This window comes from Acomys russatus, chromosome 4, assembly GCF_903995435.1.
Source record: "Acomys russatus chromosome 4, mAcoRus1.1, whole genome shotgun sequence".
Lineage (NCBI taxonomy): Eukaryota > Metazoa > Chordata > Mammalia > Rodentia > Muridae > Acomys > Acomys russatus.
Genome location: NC_067140.1, coordinates 53,400,084 through 53,413,677, shown reverse-complemented (window position 1 = coordinate 53,413,677; position 13,594 = coordinate 53,400,084). Strand labels below are relative to the sequence as shown.

The following is a 13,594-nucleotide window of genomic DNA, read 5'->3' as shown; positions in this document are numbered from 1 at the left end:
GGATTGGAAGAAGAGGAGGGAGGGGAAGCTGCAAATAGGAGGTAAAATAAACAAATAACTTAATTTAAAAAGAAAGATACATATTTAGAAAATAAAAGAGGGGCATGTTCTTTTTTTTTTTCTCTCCCTTCACTCTTCCTTGGTTGGTTGGAATTCAGATGTAAAGAATAACAGTTCTCTTAACAAATCAGGGCCATGAGATCACTAGGAATGGAAGCCACACAGGGTGGAGCAATAACATGGAAGGTACCTGTGTGGCCCTCGATTGTTCTGCTTTGACAAACTCTAGCGCCCCAGAACACAGTTCCTTTATACCGCTGAAACGACATGTGGTACTTTGAATGAGAAACATCCCCCAAAGGCTCCCATGTCTGAATGTTTGGTCCTCGGCTGGCAGCGATGTTTGGGAGTGTTTAGGAGGCACAGTGTTATTGGAGAAGGTACATCACTGGGGATGATGGGCTATGAGATTCCATAGTCTCACTCTGCTTCCAGTGCGTTATCTTTTGTATGATGTCCTCCTGCGCTGGGTAAAGCATCACATGCTGATTTCTGTGCCCTCGTATCCAGTTGAAATCTTTGTTCTGAGAATCTCCTGTCCCATTGTCGTATAAATGTAAGATGCACACATTGGCATATGTTCCCTGTGTGTCAATTTAAAAAAAAAAAAAAAAAAGCTTAACAGCCAGTGACTGGGTAGGGGAGAGAATAGGGCTTTCTCTTGGTTTTCTGTTCCAGCTTCCATGCCTGCTGCTTACTGCCATGCCTCCCCACATGATAGACCCTTATCCCTCTGGCCGTCACCTTGGTTGCGGGGTTTTATCACATGAGCAGGAAAGTAACTAATGTACTACCCTTTGAAGTCTCTTTGTGCTTTTAGATAATACTAATTAGCTAATGAGCTACTTTAAAGTGCTGTGCTACTGAGAGAGTGCTAAAGAAGTGTCAGTTCTAGCATGCCCACAAGCCTAGACATGAAGAGGGCATAGACGTGTACTGGAGGAGTATGAGTATATGTTGCCCCATTAGGTTGTACGTAAGTTGGACTAGAGCGACGGCTCGGTGGTTAAGGACACTGGTTGCTCTTCCAGGAGACCTAGGTCCAAGTCCCATCACACACATGGCAGCTCACAATGTCTGTAACTCCGCTTCCAGAGTATCTGACGCCCTCACCCAGACATCCATGCAGGCAAAACACCAGTGCTCATGTATCCCGTGATACATGAAAAGATGTCCATACATTAAACGTCATAAAGCATCTCCGTCGTGTGGAGCCTGCAGCCATGTCTTCAGTGTGCACTCTCCTTCCTCTGAGCGTCTCCCTGTCTCCCGTGTAATACATCCACTTCATTCTGTGTTCAAGTCTTTCTTACTAAACTTTAACTTTGCTTCATGAAAAAAGCAAATAAACTTAAATTCAGTGAATGCACATGGCGTGGTAGTCAGGGTCCTGCACCCTGCCTGTGTCTATCTCTCAACCACCCTAGGCTATAGCATAAAAGAAAGTTTTGTGGGGGACATCTGAGCAGTGGGCCTCCCACCCAAGAATAGCCACATAGGTGTAGGTTAGACTCCATGTTTTGAAGGTCAGGAAGGATCTGAAATTAATTATCCTTTCCAAGGAAAAGTATGGCTTTACAACATCTGCAGGAGCCAGGCTTTGTGGTACACATCTTTAATCCCAGCACTCAGGAGGCAGAGGCAGGCAGATCTCTGTGGACTCTAGCAGATCTGGCCTACATAATGAGGTCCAGGTCACCCAGAGCCAGAGCTACATAGTGAGGTTCCATCTTTTTAAAATATTTAGGGACTCATTTCTTAGGTTAAGAAAGTCCTGTGAGCTTTCCTATTCATGCTCACACTCACAAGAGTAAGTTTGTGCACTTAGTGAAAAGCCTACTACTGTATTTCATTCTGATTCTAGAACAGTTTCCATGAAAGACATATATATTGGGAGAGAGTAAAAAAAAAAAAAAAAATACAAAGGAAAGAAAAAAAATCTGAAGCAGGAGAGGAAAACTGAGATGTAAAAGGCCAGACCTTCAGTGTAAATAATGCCAGAAGAGTACTTGTTCTTGGTAGAACTGGCCTAGATTGCAGAAAACAGGAAGCCAATTCCATAGATATGAACCCATTGGTCTAAGCATCAACTTAAATTTAAAAATTGTAAAGAGCCTATAAACAAGAGCATAAAGGACAGGTCGAAACACAACACAGACTGAACACCTCCTCCAGGATTTGTCCAAACTCCCACCGGGAAGTCTGAATAAAGATCAGACTGATCGCCTACTTTTTACAACCCCCAATGTAAACTGCGGGTAATGGTCTACATGACTTGTCTAATCCGCTACTTAAACACCAGACCAGTATGGGACAGTGTAATGGATGGGGGCAGCTAACAACATATGAATTCACAGGTCAATCTTGGCATCACTCCAGAAGAGACATCCAGCCAGTGTAGCCCCCTGATAGGGCATAGCAGGAAGTCCATAGCACCGTGACCCAGGAAACAATCTTACAAATATGGAACCAGAGTTTGCTCTAGCTTTAAGGATTTGCATACTGGAACACCCCAGAAAGAGAGAGAGACATGCCGGATGCTATTTTGGGAGGTAATCAGCAATATTGAGATTTAATGAGTCAGTCAGAGCAACCTCACATAAAGGAAACTTACTGACAAATGCCTCTGAGGACCTAGTTTGGATTCTTTTACCAAACTTACAAACAAAAAGCCAATTACAAATAGGATTCAATGAGACCAAAATGGACATTTCAACATTAAAATAATAGTCTTATGACTTTAGATTAAGCAATAACTTAAAATATGATGCCGAAACACAACAGAAGGAAAATACAATGCTAGGGAGATGGCTCACCTGGTAAAGTGCTTGCTAGAGACATGAGGTAAGTCACCAGAACCCACAGAAAGGTGAAAGGAGAAGACCACCATCACAAAGTTGCCTTCTGACCTCTACATATAGGCTGTCACACACACACACACACACACACACACACACACACACACACACACACACACGCACACATGGAGTTCTCATCTCTTGAAGATATATATATGTAGTGTTTGTGATAACATAATGGTGAGATCTGAGTCAGGTGGCAATACGTAGTAGCGCTTGGAAATTGGGACAGTGTGGATGAAACTTAACTGTCCTTGAGTTCATATGTGCTGAATTTATGTGTGAGGACCCCGGGGGTTCGTTAGGCTCTTCTCTCGACTTCATCATATGTGTTTGTAATTTTCCGTAGTGAAAGGTTAACAGTCAACAAGTTGGTTGCTGTCAGGGCACGGGTGAGCTGCACTGTGACAGGAGTGGCAGTCAGAGCATGGTACCCAGAGGCAGACCCTGACAGACTATCTACAACCTTCTTTTTTACAAAACTGACAGAGGGGGAGAGAGAGAGAGAGAGAGAGAGAGAGAGAGAGAGAGAGAGAGAGAGAGAGAGAGAGAGAGAGAGAGAGAGAGAGAGAGAGAACAATGGGGGGCAGAGGAAAGGAGGGAGGGAGGGAGGGAGAGAGAGAGGAAGGGAGAGAGGAAGATCTAAAACAGAAATCTGAAATTTTAAAAAAGTTGTTTTTAGTGCAGCACAGGGGAAGAAGAAATGATTTTTCCCTGTCCTTCTATGCTCTTTAGCTGAGCTGTGAACTCAAGTGACAAGAGAAAGATTAGTAGAAAACCTATCCTGAAATATGCATATATGCATGAGAGTCCCGCAAAGTATGCAGCTAGAAGGTTGATGCTCATTTAGTACTTTGAATTGAAGGGAGGGATAAGGGTTGTAGGCGCTGAAGTGTGAGGTAGACACAAGTTATGGGAGGGTGAAAAGAGAAACTATGTGGTGAATAAAAGCGCTCTTGATCCCCATCCTCATTTCTCTCTCTGCTCCCTCTCCCATCTTGTTCTCTCTCTTCAACCACTCCTCCTATTTATTTTTTTACAATATATTTTATGAATGTATTCATATTACATCTCAATTGTTATCCCATCCCTTGTATCTTCCCATTGCTCCCTCCCTCCCCTTTTCCCCTTACTCCCCTCCCCTATGACTGTGACTGAGGGGGACCTCCTCCCCCTGTATATGCTCATAGGGTGTCAAGTCTCCTCTTGGTAGCCTGCTATCCTACCTCTGAGTGCCACCAGGCCTCCCCATCCAGGGGATGTGGTCAAATATGGGGCTCCAGAGTTCGTGTGAAAGTCAGTCCCCACTCTCCATAAAAGTCTTCACTTACCAGGAAAGCGAGACAGAGGGGAGGACATCCTATTGAGATTCTAGGTGTGAGAAGCACTGGAGAATGGGGAAATACAAGGATCCAGAGGATCCTAGAAACCTACAAGAAGAACATTATGATGGGCAGATCTGGGCCCAGGGGTCCTGCTCAAACCGGCACCAGCCAAGGACAATACGTGCAGTAAACTTCGAACCCCTACCCAGATCTAGCCAATGGACAGGACATTCTCCACTCCTTTTATTTCTGTTTCCCCTTCTGAGTGAGAGTCAAGCATCCTCCCTTGGATCCTCCTTGTTGCTTATCTTCTCCAGTCTGCACACGGTAGTAGGTTTATCCTGTATTATGTGACTAAAAGCCACATATGAGTGAGTACATACTATGTGTGTCCTTCTAGATCTGGATCCATTTGCCTGCAAATTTCATGTTCTCCTTGTTTTTAATAGTTGACTAGTATTACATTGTGTAAATGCACCACAGTTTCTTTATCCAGTCTTCGGTTGAGGGACAGTTGTTTCCAGATTCTGGCTATTATGAATAAAGCTGCTATGAATATAGTTGAGCAAATGTCCTTGTTGTATGGTGGAGCATCTTTCAGGTATATGCCCAGGAGTGCTAAAGCTTGGTCTTGAGGTAGAGCTATTCCCAATTTTCTGAGAAAGTGCCAGATTGATTTCCAAAGGGGTTGTACAGGTTTGCACACCCACCACACCCAGACGGGAGAGAGGATTGGAGGACTAAGAGCCAGCAGAGAGAAGAGAAACCATGGGGGGCAGGGAGCCCCTCTCTGACAAGATGGAGACCTAAGACAGGGTCAGCTTCTGGGAGGATATGGGGGTGACTCTAGCAAAGACTCCAATAGGAGGGATCATGGAGAATGAAGAGAACACCTTTTAACTAGACAGGACTCCTAGCGGAGGCAGGGGAATACCAACCCACCCACCAAAACTTGGACCTAAAATTTACCCTGCCAACAAGATGTGCTGGGATAAAGATAGATCAGAGATTGAGGAGATGTCCTACCAATGCCTGACCCAATCTGATTCCCACCCCCATGGGAAAGAGCCAGCCCATGACACTATTAAGGATATTCTGCTATACTTGCAAACAGGAGCCTAGGATAGCTGTCCTCTGAGACGCTCCACTCAGCAGCAGATCCAAACAGATCCTGAGACCCACAGCCAAACATTGGGTGAAGCATAGGCACTCCCATGGAAAAATGGAGGGAAGGCTAGAAGGACCCAGAGGGGACAGGAGCTCCACAAGAAGATCAACAGAGCCAACTAACCTGGGCCCAGAGGAGCTTCCAGAGACTGAATCACCAACCAAGAACAATGCATGGACTGGACATAGCCCCCCCCACCCAGATGTAGCCATTGGGCAGCTTGGTCTTCATGTGGGTCTTCTAGTAAGGGGAGCGGGGGCTGCCTCTGATATGGACTCCATTGCCTGATTTTTGATCACTTCCCCCTGGTGGGGCTGCCTCGCCAGATCACTAGGGAAGAGGACCTGCTCAGTCCTGATGCGACTTGATGAGCTGGGGTGGCTTCAGTGTGTGTGGAGGGCTGGCGGGGGGCGGGGAGTGGTGTTCCTCTATTCTGTGGAATAGGGGAGAGGGGATGGGGAAAGGGGAAAGGAGGGTAAGATCAGGAGGAGAGGAGGGAGGGGGGGCGTACAATCCAGATGTAAAGTGGATAAATAAATAAAATTTTAAAACAGTGCTCTTGATGAAGTCGTGTAGGTGATTCAAGGTGCCTTGGGGCATCCCTGGAAGAGCAGGTGACTGTGTAGTTAAGGCACTTTTTCTCTCAACATCTCCCTGGTCAATATTCCAGCTGTATAACAATAGGATTCCTTTTGGAGGAGCCGTATTTAAGCAGATGATAGGAGCTCAGAGAAAGCCCCATCCTGTGTCTGTTGCTCCCCAGGTGTGTTCAGTGGAAAGTATTCATCACGATCTCAGAATAGCACTTCCTGAACTCCTCAGGCAGTTTTAGCTTAACAGCAGAGCTGTGAGGAAGGTGCCAAGGTGCCTCAGATTCACTTCCTGACACCTGCGTAGCCTCTCCCATTATCAGCATCCGGCAGAGGGGTTCATTTTATATAACCGATGAACTGAGTCTACACTGGGGTCTCTTTCAGGGGCTGTGCCTTCCATGTGTCTGGATAAGTATGGAACAACACACACTTGCCACACCAGTGCCATTCAGGGGATTTTCTCTGCTCCAGGCTCAGTAGATATGCACGTGTGAGAGTAGGGAATATATATGTGGGATTTCTTCCTCTCAAGTTTGCTGTCAATTTAAAGCACTCATTTTAAACTTCACAAATATCCTCTGCGCTCTGCCTCTCTGCCTCTGCCTTCCCCTTCGCTCGGCCATTTTATATTCTCATTGCCTTTTCAGAGCTGCACAGTTTCCGGGAGTGTTGTGCAGCCAGGGCCAAAGGGATTGTGCTCTTCGTCATCTGCCTTCTTCCATTCGGTAGCACGCTTGCAAAGCTCTGCATCTTTCTGTGATCTCATAGATCATCTATTTCTAGCTTTGATTAATATGCCACTGTGTGAGTGCATCACAGTTAACTCCTCTACTCCATCTATTTGAAGACTTCTATGCTGCAACGAGAAAAGGCACAGCTAAAACAACAGCCATGTGCAAGAGTTGTGTGGTTATTTGCTACCTCCTTTGGATTGGAGATACATGTGTGTGTGTGTGTGTGTGTGTGTGTGTGTGTGCAATATATATGAGCAATGTATATATATCTATAATATTTGCTAAATATTTTTATATATAATTTTGTGAGGCACCATATTGGAGTTGGGAATTGAACTCAGAACCTCTGGAAGAGCAGCCAGTGCTCTTTAACTGCTGAACCATCTCTCTAGCCCTTTATATTGAATTTTGTAATAAACCATCAAACTGTCTTTCAAAGTGGTTAATCTATTTTGCATCCCACTAGCAATGAATAAGATTTCAGTTGTCCAGGTCCTCACAGCATCTAGTGTCATCAGTGTTCCGGATTTTGCCATTCTAATATGTTTATAGTGAATCTCATTTCTCTAATAACAGGCGATGAACCTTATTGCCGAGTTTCAAGACTTCTGGTTGTTTTTGTTTGTTTGTTTGTTTGTTTTTTGTTTTTGTTTTTGTTTTTGTTTTTACTTTGTTACTTATGCAGCCCCTACACCCAAGATACTGAACTTCAGGGTAAGAAAAGGCTGCAAAGCATTCATTTATGCCTTTTTTGACACCACATTCACTAGTGACCAATGGTGAACGGGCAACACAAAGGCTATGCGAATAGATCGTCTGGCCGGCTCTATCCATACTCAAAACTAGGGAAGGGATCACCAATCCCACCTTTCGACTTTGATGTCCACTCCATTTTCGCACACTTGTCCGCGTGGGCCTACAGTGAAGCTCTACATCACAAACGGCGCCCAGCTTCCACACCGACCCACTTCACGCCGGGTCCGGCGGGCCACGCTCCTCACTCGGCCACCACCGAGTCCGCCCCATCTCCACATTCTCCGGGAAGGGAACGAAGGGCAAAGGTTGCCCGGGACACTCGACCCACCCACCGAGCCCCTGCTGCCAGCACCGCCAGTCAATTCCACTAGGGCTGGTAGGTTTGGCCTCCCAGGGCAGGGGGTGTTGCTGGGTGTTTGGATTTCCACAGGGACGTAAAAAAACAAAACAAAACAAACAAAAAACAAACCAGAGAGGTTCTGTTGTCGCAATCAAAAGCTAAGTAAAATACGGCCATCACCCACTCCTGCAGATGAGAAAATCAAGAGTATAAATGCCCTATAACTTGTCTCTGCAGCTGCCAAAGAATGCAAAGAATGGCCGGAAGAGGCTCTGGCCTCCAGGGAGCTTTGTGCAAACCATGATGCCCTCCTGAAAACAAACAGAAGTCTTTTGGAGCAGAGGCTCCGATTTGTGCCTGGCTTTGCAGTTCAAATGAATGCTAAGCCACTTTTTTTTTTTCTTTTAACAGTTTAGGATTTTATTTTGTCTTGGAAATATAAACACTGATTTTCTTCAGTATACACTGTCTCTGATACGTCCCTGGAGAAGCAGTACTTGGGGAGTTTGATCACATACCTATCAGCAAGTACTTTTGAGGATCGAACCTTATGTATCAGTATACTTTTTGTTTTTGTGAAGTATGTCTACTACAGTACTCACACAGTAGTGTGTGGCCTCAGTAACATGTTAGAAAGAAAGTGTTCAAAAACATTCACACAGGACAAAATCACTGTTTACGTCCTTCGTAAACTGTTAATGACTAAGTTGCTGAACGTGTTTCAAATATCTGGTCCTACATTCAGTTTGTTTTTATATTTGATCTTAGTAGCTGCTATAATTAGAAAAAAATAATAAAAAAGATACGTGAGCCCAAATGCAAAAGCTTCACCTTTGGCTATGTTCATTAAACTACAATTGTGGGTCTTATTTTTGTAATTCTCAGCTATGCAAATGCCAAGGTTCTCAGGGATGGGACTATAGTGGAGAACTGACTGAATTTCCATTTATTTCTGTTGCTGTCAGGCAATGGATGAGGAGATGTTGCATTATTTTATTTTTAGCAAATGACTTCAAGACTCCCATAATTCAGGTTTTTTTTTTTTTTCAGCTAGAAATCTCAAATAGATTAGAAAGTTACACGTCCTACTGTTTAAAAGAGTTCATGGAAGCGAGGCTGTATGGGAGAGTTCATAATAGTTTGCCTAGTATAAGAGGACCTCTACAAACTAGTCTGGTACGGGGGTCCATAGGATCTAGCCTGGCATAGGAGGGCTCATAAGAGCTAGCTCAGGATAGGAGAGGAAGAGCCAGCCCATTCTGGAAGGGTTCTCTGAAGCTAGCCTAGCATCCTCTGCAACAGTGAAACCATGAACGGATAGTTGAGATGTCTCTACAGGGAAGGTGCTGGCTGCGCAAGCAGGAGGACCCAAGCTAGAATTCTCAGGATCCACTTAAAAGCTAGGCATGGTTGTGCCCGCATCTGTACCCCAGCACAGGAGAGGTACAGACAGGAACGTCTAGGGTGTATTGGCCAGGCAATCCAGCCAGTAGGTGAGCTTCAGGTTTGGTGAGAAACCTTATCTCAAAAAAACAAAAACAAAAACAAAAACAAAACACAAAACAGAGTGTGCTAGGGTTAGTTTCATAAAACTGTGTTTCTCTGTTTCTCCCTTAACCTAGCTATCATACAAATAATTGAGACTCTTTTATTATTTTGTTTAATAACAAGCTTCACAGCACAAGAGCTGAGCAGTGATTATTTAGCTTAACCCTCTAAGCTAATTTGACTTCCTCCCAGCTTACATCCCAGAGATACTTGCACTTTGAAACTTTCCTTGCTGAACTCTCTCATTTTTATATCTCCTGGACATCTGCCTATGGCCGAATCTCCTACTTCCTCTTCTAACTCCTCTTTCTCTCGATGGCAGGAAGTTCAGCTTATTTTCTCCCCCTGATCAGTGATTGGCTGTAAGCTGCTTTATTGGCATATCAGGGGACAACTAGGGAGCAGTGTTTATACAACACTGAGACAGGAGATTCTTAGAACAAGGATGACAACCAGATATGTGTGTACAGAAATCAGCATTTGAATTACACAATAACTATATGCCTACAGGAGTGGAGAAGAAATTCAGGGGAAAAAACATCTTTAACTCTTGGCCTTTATGTAGATGCAATGTACATCTACATGGACACATGAATACATACAAACAACACATGCACACATGTGCACATATGCTCACCCACAGGTGTGCACGAAACACACACACACACACAGCTCCTTTGCAAGTTTTTCTCTCGATAGCACTTATAAAAAGTGGCTCCTACCTCTGTTAGACTTCACCTTCACCTTAAAATAGTAGATCAGGAATGTTCTGTAACAATATGCAAGGGAGCATGCCATCCACAAGTATATGGCAGAGAAAATGGCAACAGTAGTAAGTTTATTTGATATTAAATAAAAAACATTCACATTTCATCCTCTCAGTGAAGCTTTCCTCTCAGCTTTGTTGGACTAGGTTGTATCAAAAGTATTTCCCTACGTAACTGTTCAAAGAAAAGCGAAATAAGTTTCAATCTGAAGGTATTGAGTGTGGGGATGGCGGAGCAAGAAATGCAGTTAGACCTGCTTCTCTCCACACAAAGAACGGGCAGAAAGGGTCAAACAAGCCCTCAGCTCTGCTGGCCATCATATTTGCAGTAGTAGAGCCCAGGGGTAAGCCAGTGGCTTAGTTACTGTGATGGCTTTTCATGGTTGTTAACTTGACTCCATCTGGCATTAACTAAAAACCCAAGAGATTGGGTACACCTGTGAGGGATTGTTTCTCAATCAAATCATCTGAAGCGGGAAGACCCACTTTTAATGCAGACATTTTGAGCTAGAAAGATACACCTCTGATCCAGAACATCTGATGTGGGATGATCCACCTTTAATCTGGGCCACACCTTCTGCTGAGAGCCTGTATAGAGGACATGGAAGAAGGAAGCACTCTCCCTTAGCCAGCTTGCTCTCGCTCTTGCCCTCACTCTTATTGGCAAGTCTATTCCTCCACGGTCATTGGAGCCTACTTCAGGATTCCAATATGTACTGAAGAGCGGTTGAGACATCCAGTTTATTTATATACAGAATATATATACATATATATACAGAATATATATATATACAGAATATATATAGAATATACGTGCATATATATAGAATATATATACAGAATATATATATGAATATATATATATATATATTCATTCTATAAGTTTAGTTACTTTTCTGTTGCTGTGATAACATACCTGACAAAAGCAACTTAAGGAAAGAGGTTTATTCTGCCTCACGTTGTGGTAGGGCAGGCACTGGAAAGTGGGATCGCAAAGCAGCCGTCACACCACAGTCAGGAATCAGAGACAGGTGAATGTGAGCTGCTGTTTGCCTCCCTTTCTCCATGTGTACTGTCCAGGACCACAGTAGGTTTGTCTGACCACATCAGTGACAGTACTGCCCCACAGCCATGTTCAGAGGCTCATCTGAACACGACTCTCCAGTCTGTCCCATGGACAACGACAGTCATCAGAAGCTGAGTTAGCCTTCTTAATAACTAAAGTGCAGCTCCCAATAGTTTTCAATCCCCACTTGAATCCAGGTGATCTCTAACTACCCCCCCCTCATTGCTTGCACCCCTACTTAAGCAAAGGCTACCTTGCTGGAAGAGGAGAGCCTAAGCCAGAGATGGAGATGTGTTCAATGCCAGAGTTTCATGAAAGAATCCCTAAGCCCTCGAGAACAGAATGGAAGGTGTAAATGCACAAGCACTACAGATAATGTGGTTGTTAGCTATGAACTTAAAATGTGCACGATTAACGTGATCAAGTAATTAAATGAAAACTCCGAGAACATTGGCAGAGAATCAGGAAGCATAAAATAATTGGGGTAAAACACAAGTAAGACTTCTTTGAATGGACCGAACATCAAATTAGGCACGGCTTCAAAAACTGTGTAAGCTGAACGTAGATCAGAGGGAAATGTTTAGGCTGAAGCTTAAAGAGGTAGACAGAGACAGCGTGTGCTGTGGAGAAGATGAGGAGGGAGGAAGAAGCAGAAAGAAGACGGTAGAAGAAGAAACACTGGCGAAAGGCGTGGCCATTCTCCATACTGGTACCAACCATGAAGCTTCACGTTCAAGTGCCTTGTCACTGGCTGCTTCAGATATCCTGTGAAGCATAATACGTGTCCAGACAGGCTTCACTTGTACAGAATTCACCTCACTGATGACAGCTGGTGGCCCTGTGTAGCTGTCTGCCTCGCCCAACCTTAGAGGGGTGGCCTGTGAGTGCTGTATGGATGTGTTTACACACAGCCCTGAGCTGGCAGTTCCAGCTGCACTTCTCTCATTGCCCGGGTCACAGCATCGAACTCCTTTCTGAGGCTGCCTAGATAGAGACTGTCTATTCACACAGGCTCCTTTCAACTGTAAAATACCCACTGTTGAATGGTTATACCCTCTAAGCAATTATGCACAAAGATTCACACAAGTAGATTTTGTACATTTCCTTACTGAAAGGTTCCAGAACGAACAATGAACATACTTGCATCTACTAACTTAGAGCGAGCGCAGCAAATCTTTCTATCAAGTGACAGAGAGTAAATACTTAAGCCTTCTAGGGTGCTTAGTTCTGTCATTACCTATAAAGCGACACTATCATGGCACAAGGTCACCTCAGCAGCCCATAAGCCAACAGGCATGCATGGCTGTCTCCTCACTAAACTTTATTAGAGAAACAAGTAGAGAGACAGTTTTACAAATGCCCCTAATTTAGCTGAATAGCAACTTCCTATTCACCATAATCTGTTACGTTAAGTCCTCACTGTAAGGGCTCATTTGGACGGCCAACTGGATGCCTGCAGAATCACCCAGGGACGGAGTCTCAGTGATAAGTTGTCTCGGTTGTGCATGTGAGCAGGTCTGTGAGGGCTTGTTCTTAATTAGGTTAACTGAAGTGGGAGACCCACCCTGAGTGGTACCGCTTTATGGGCTGCACTCTGTGGGAGTGCTGGAAGAGGACAGACCCAGCTAAGGACAGGCAGGCAGGCACTAGTCCATTCCGCATTTGCCTCGACTGTGGATGTGATGTGACCGGCTGCTTCAAGTTCCCACGGTCTTGACTTCCCTGGTGGATCATACCCTGGAACTGTGAGCTCTTCCTCCTTTAAGCTGTTTTTGTTGGGAGGCATTTTATCACAGCGACAGAAAGGAAGAGAAAGCCGTTCATATTGCCACAGTGCCTTCTAACATCCCAACCCAGGCTAGGTCATTGCCACGCTCGAGCCTACGAATGATTTCAGACATTAACATAGCAAAGGTTTGCCAGTGCTGATTCTTAAAATGTCCTATTAATAACAAAGCATCTTCTATGCACTCTTGGGGTTTAGAAAAATTGGATGTGCTGCTGAACTGACTGCTTCAGAATAGAAATTTAAACACAGCTGGGAAGAGTGTAAAGGTTTGTCCTTACATGTAGATTGCTGGTAATTATACCTTAATCATTTGGCAGTATTTGAAATAGCAATGCAGGGTGGAGTCCTTACCGAGGATGGAGGACACACAGTGACACATGAAATGAGTTTTGAGTCTTTAGTTCTTTGGGTTGACTTTAAGGCACTGCCATAACATTTCTTAACTGAAAACATGTACTGACATCCAGTACAGTCTTCTATCTTAAACTGCTTTACAGGAGTCTGCAAACTTCTTTTGTGCATTTCATCAAGGCTTAGGTTTTGTTGTTGTTGTTGTTGTTTTGGTTTTGGTTTTTTTTTTAAAGCTGAATA

General features: G+C 44.2%; 1 non-coding gene across 1 annotated transcript; it reads right to left on the bottom strand.

Annotated features, from left to right (window-relative positions):
* Positions 1-7,406: 7,406 nt before the first annotated feature.
* LOC127188677 (small nucleolar RNA SNORA13) lies at positions 7,407-7,539 on the bottom strand. The gene has a single exon (XR_007830536.1). It is a non-coding gene; the product is annotated as a small nucleolar RNA SNORA13 (small nucleolar RNA).
* Positions 7,540-13,594: the final 6,055 nt, after the last annotated feature.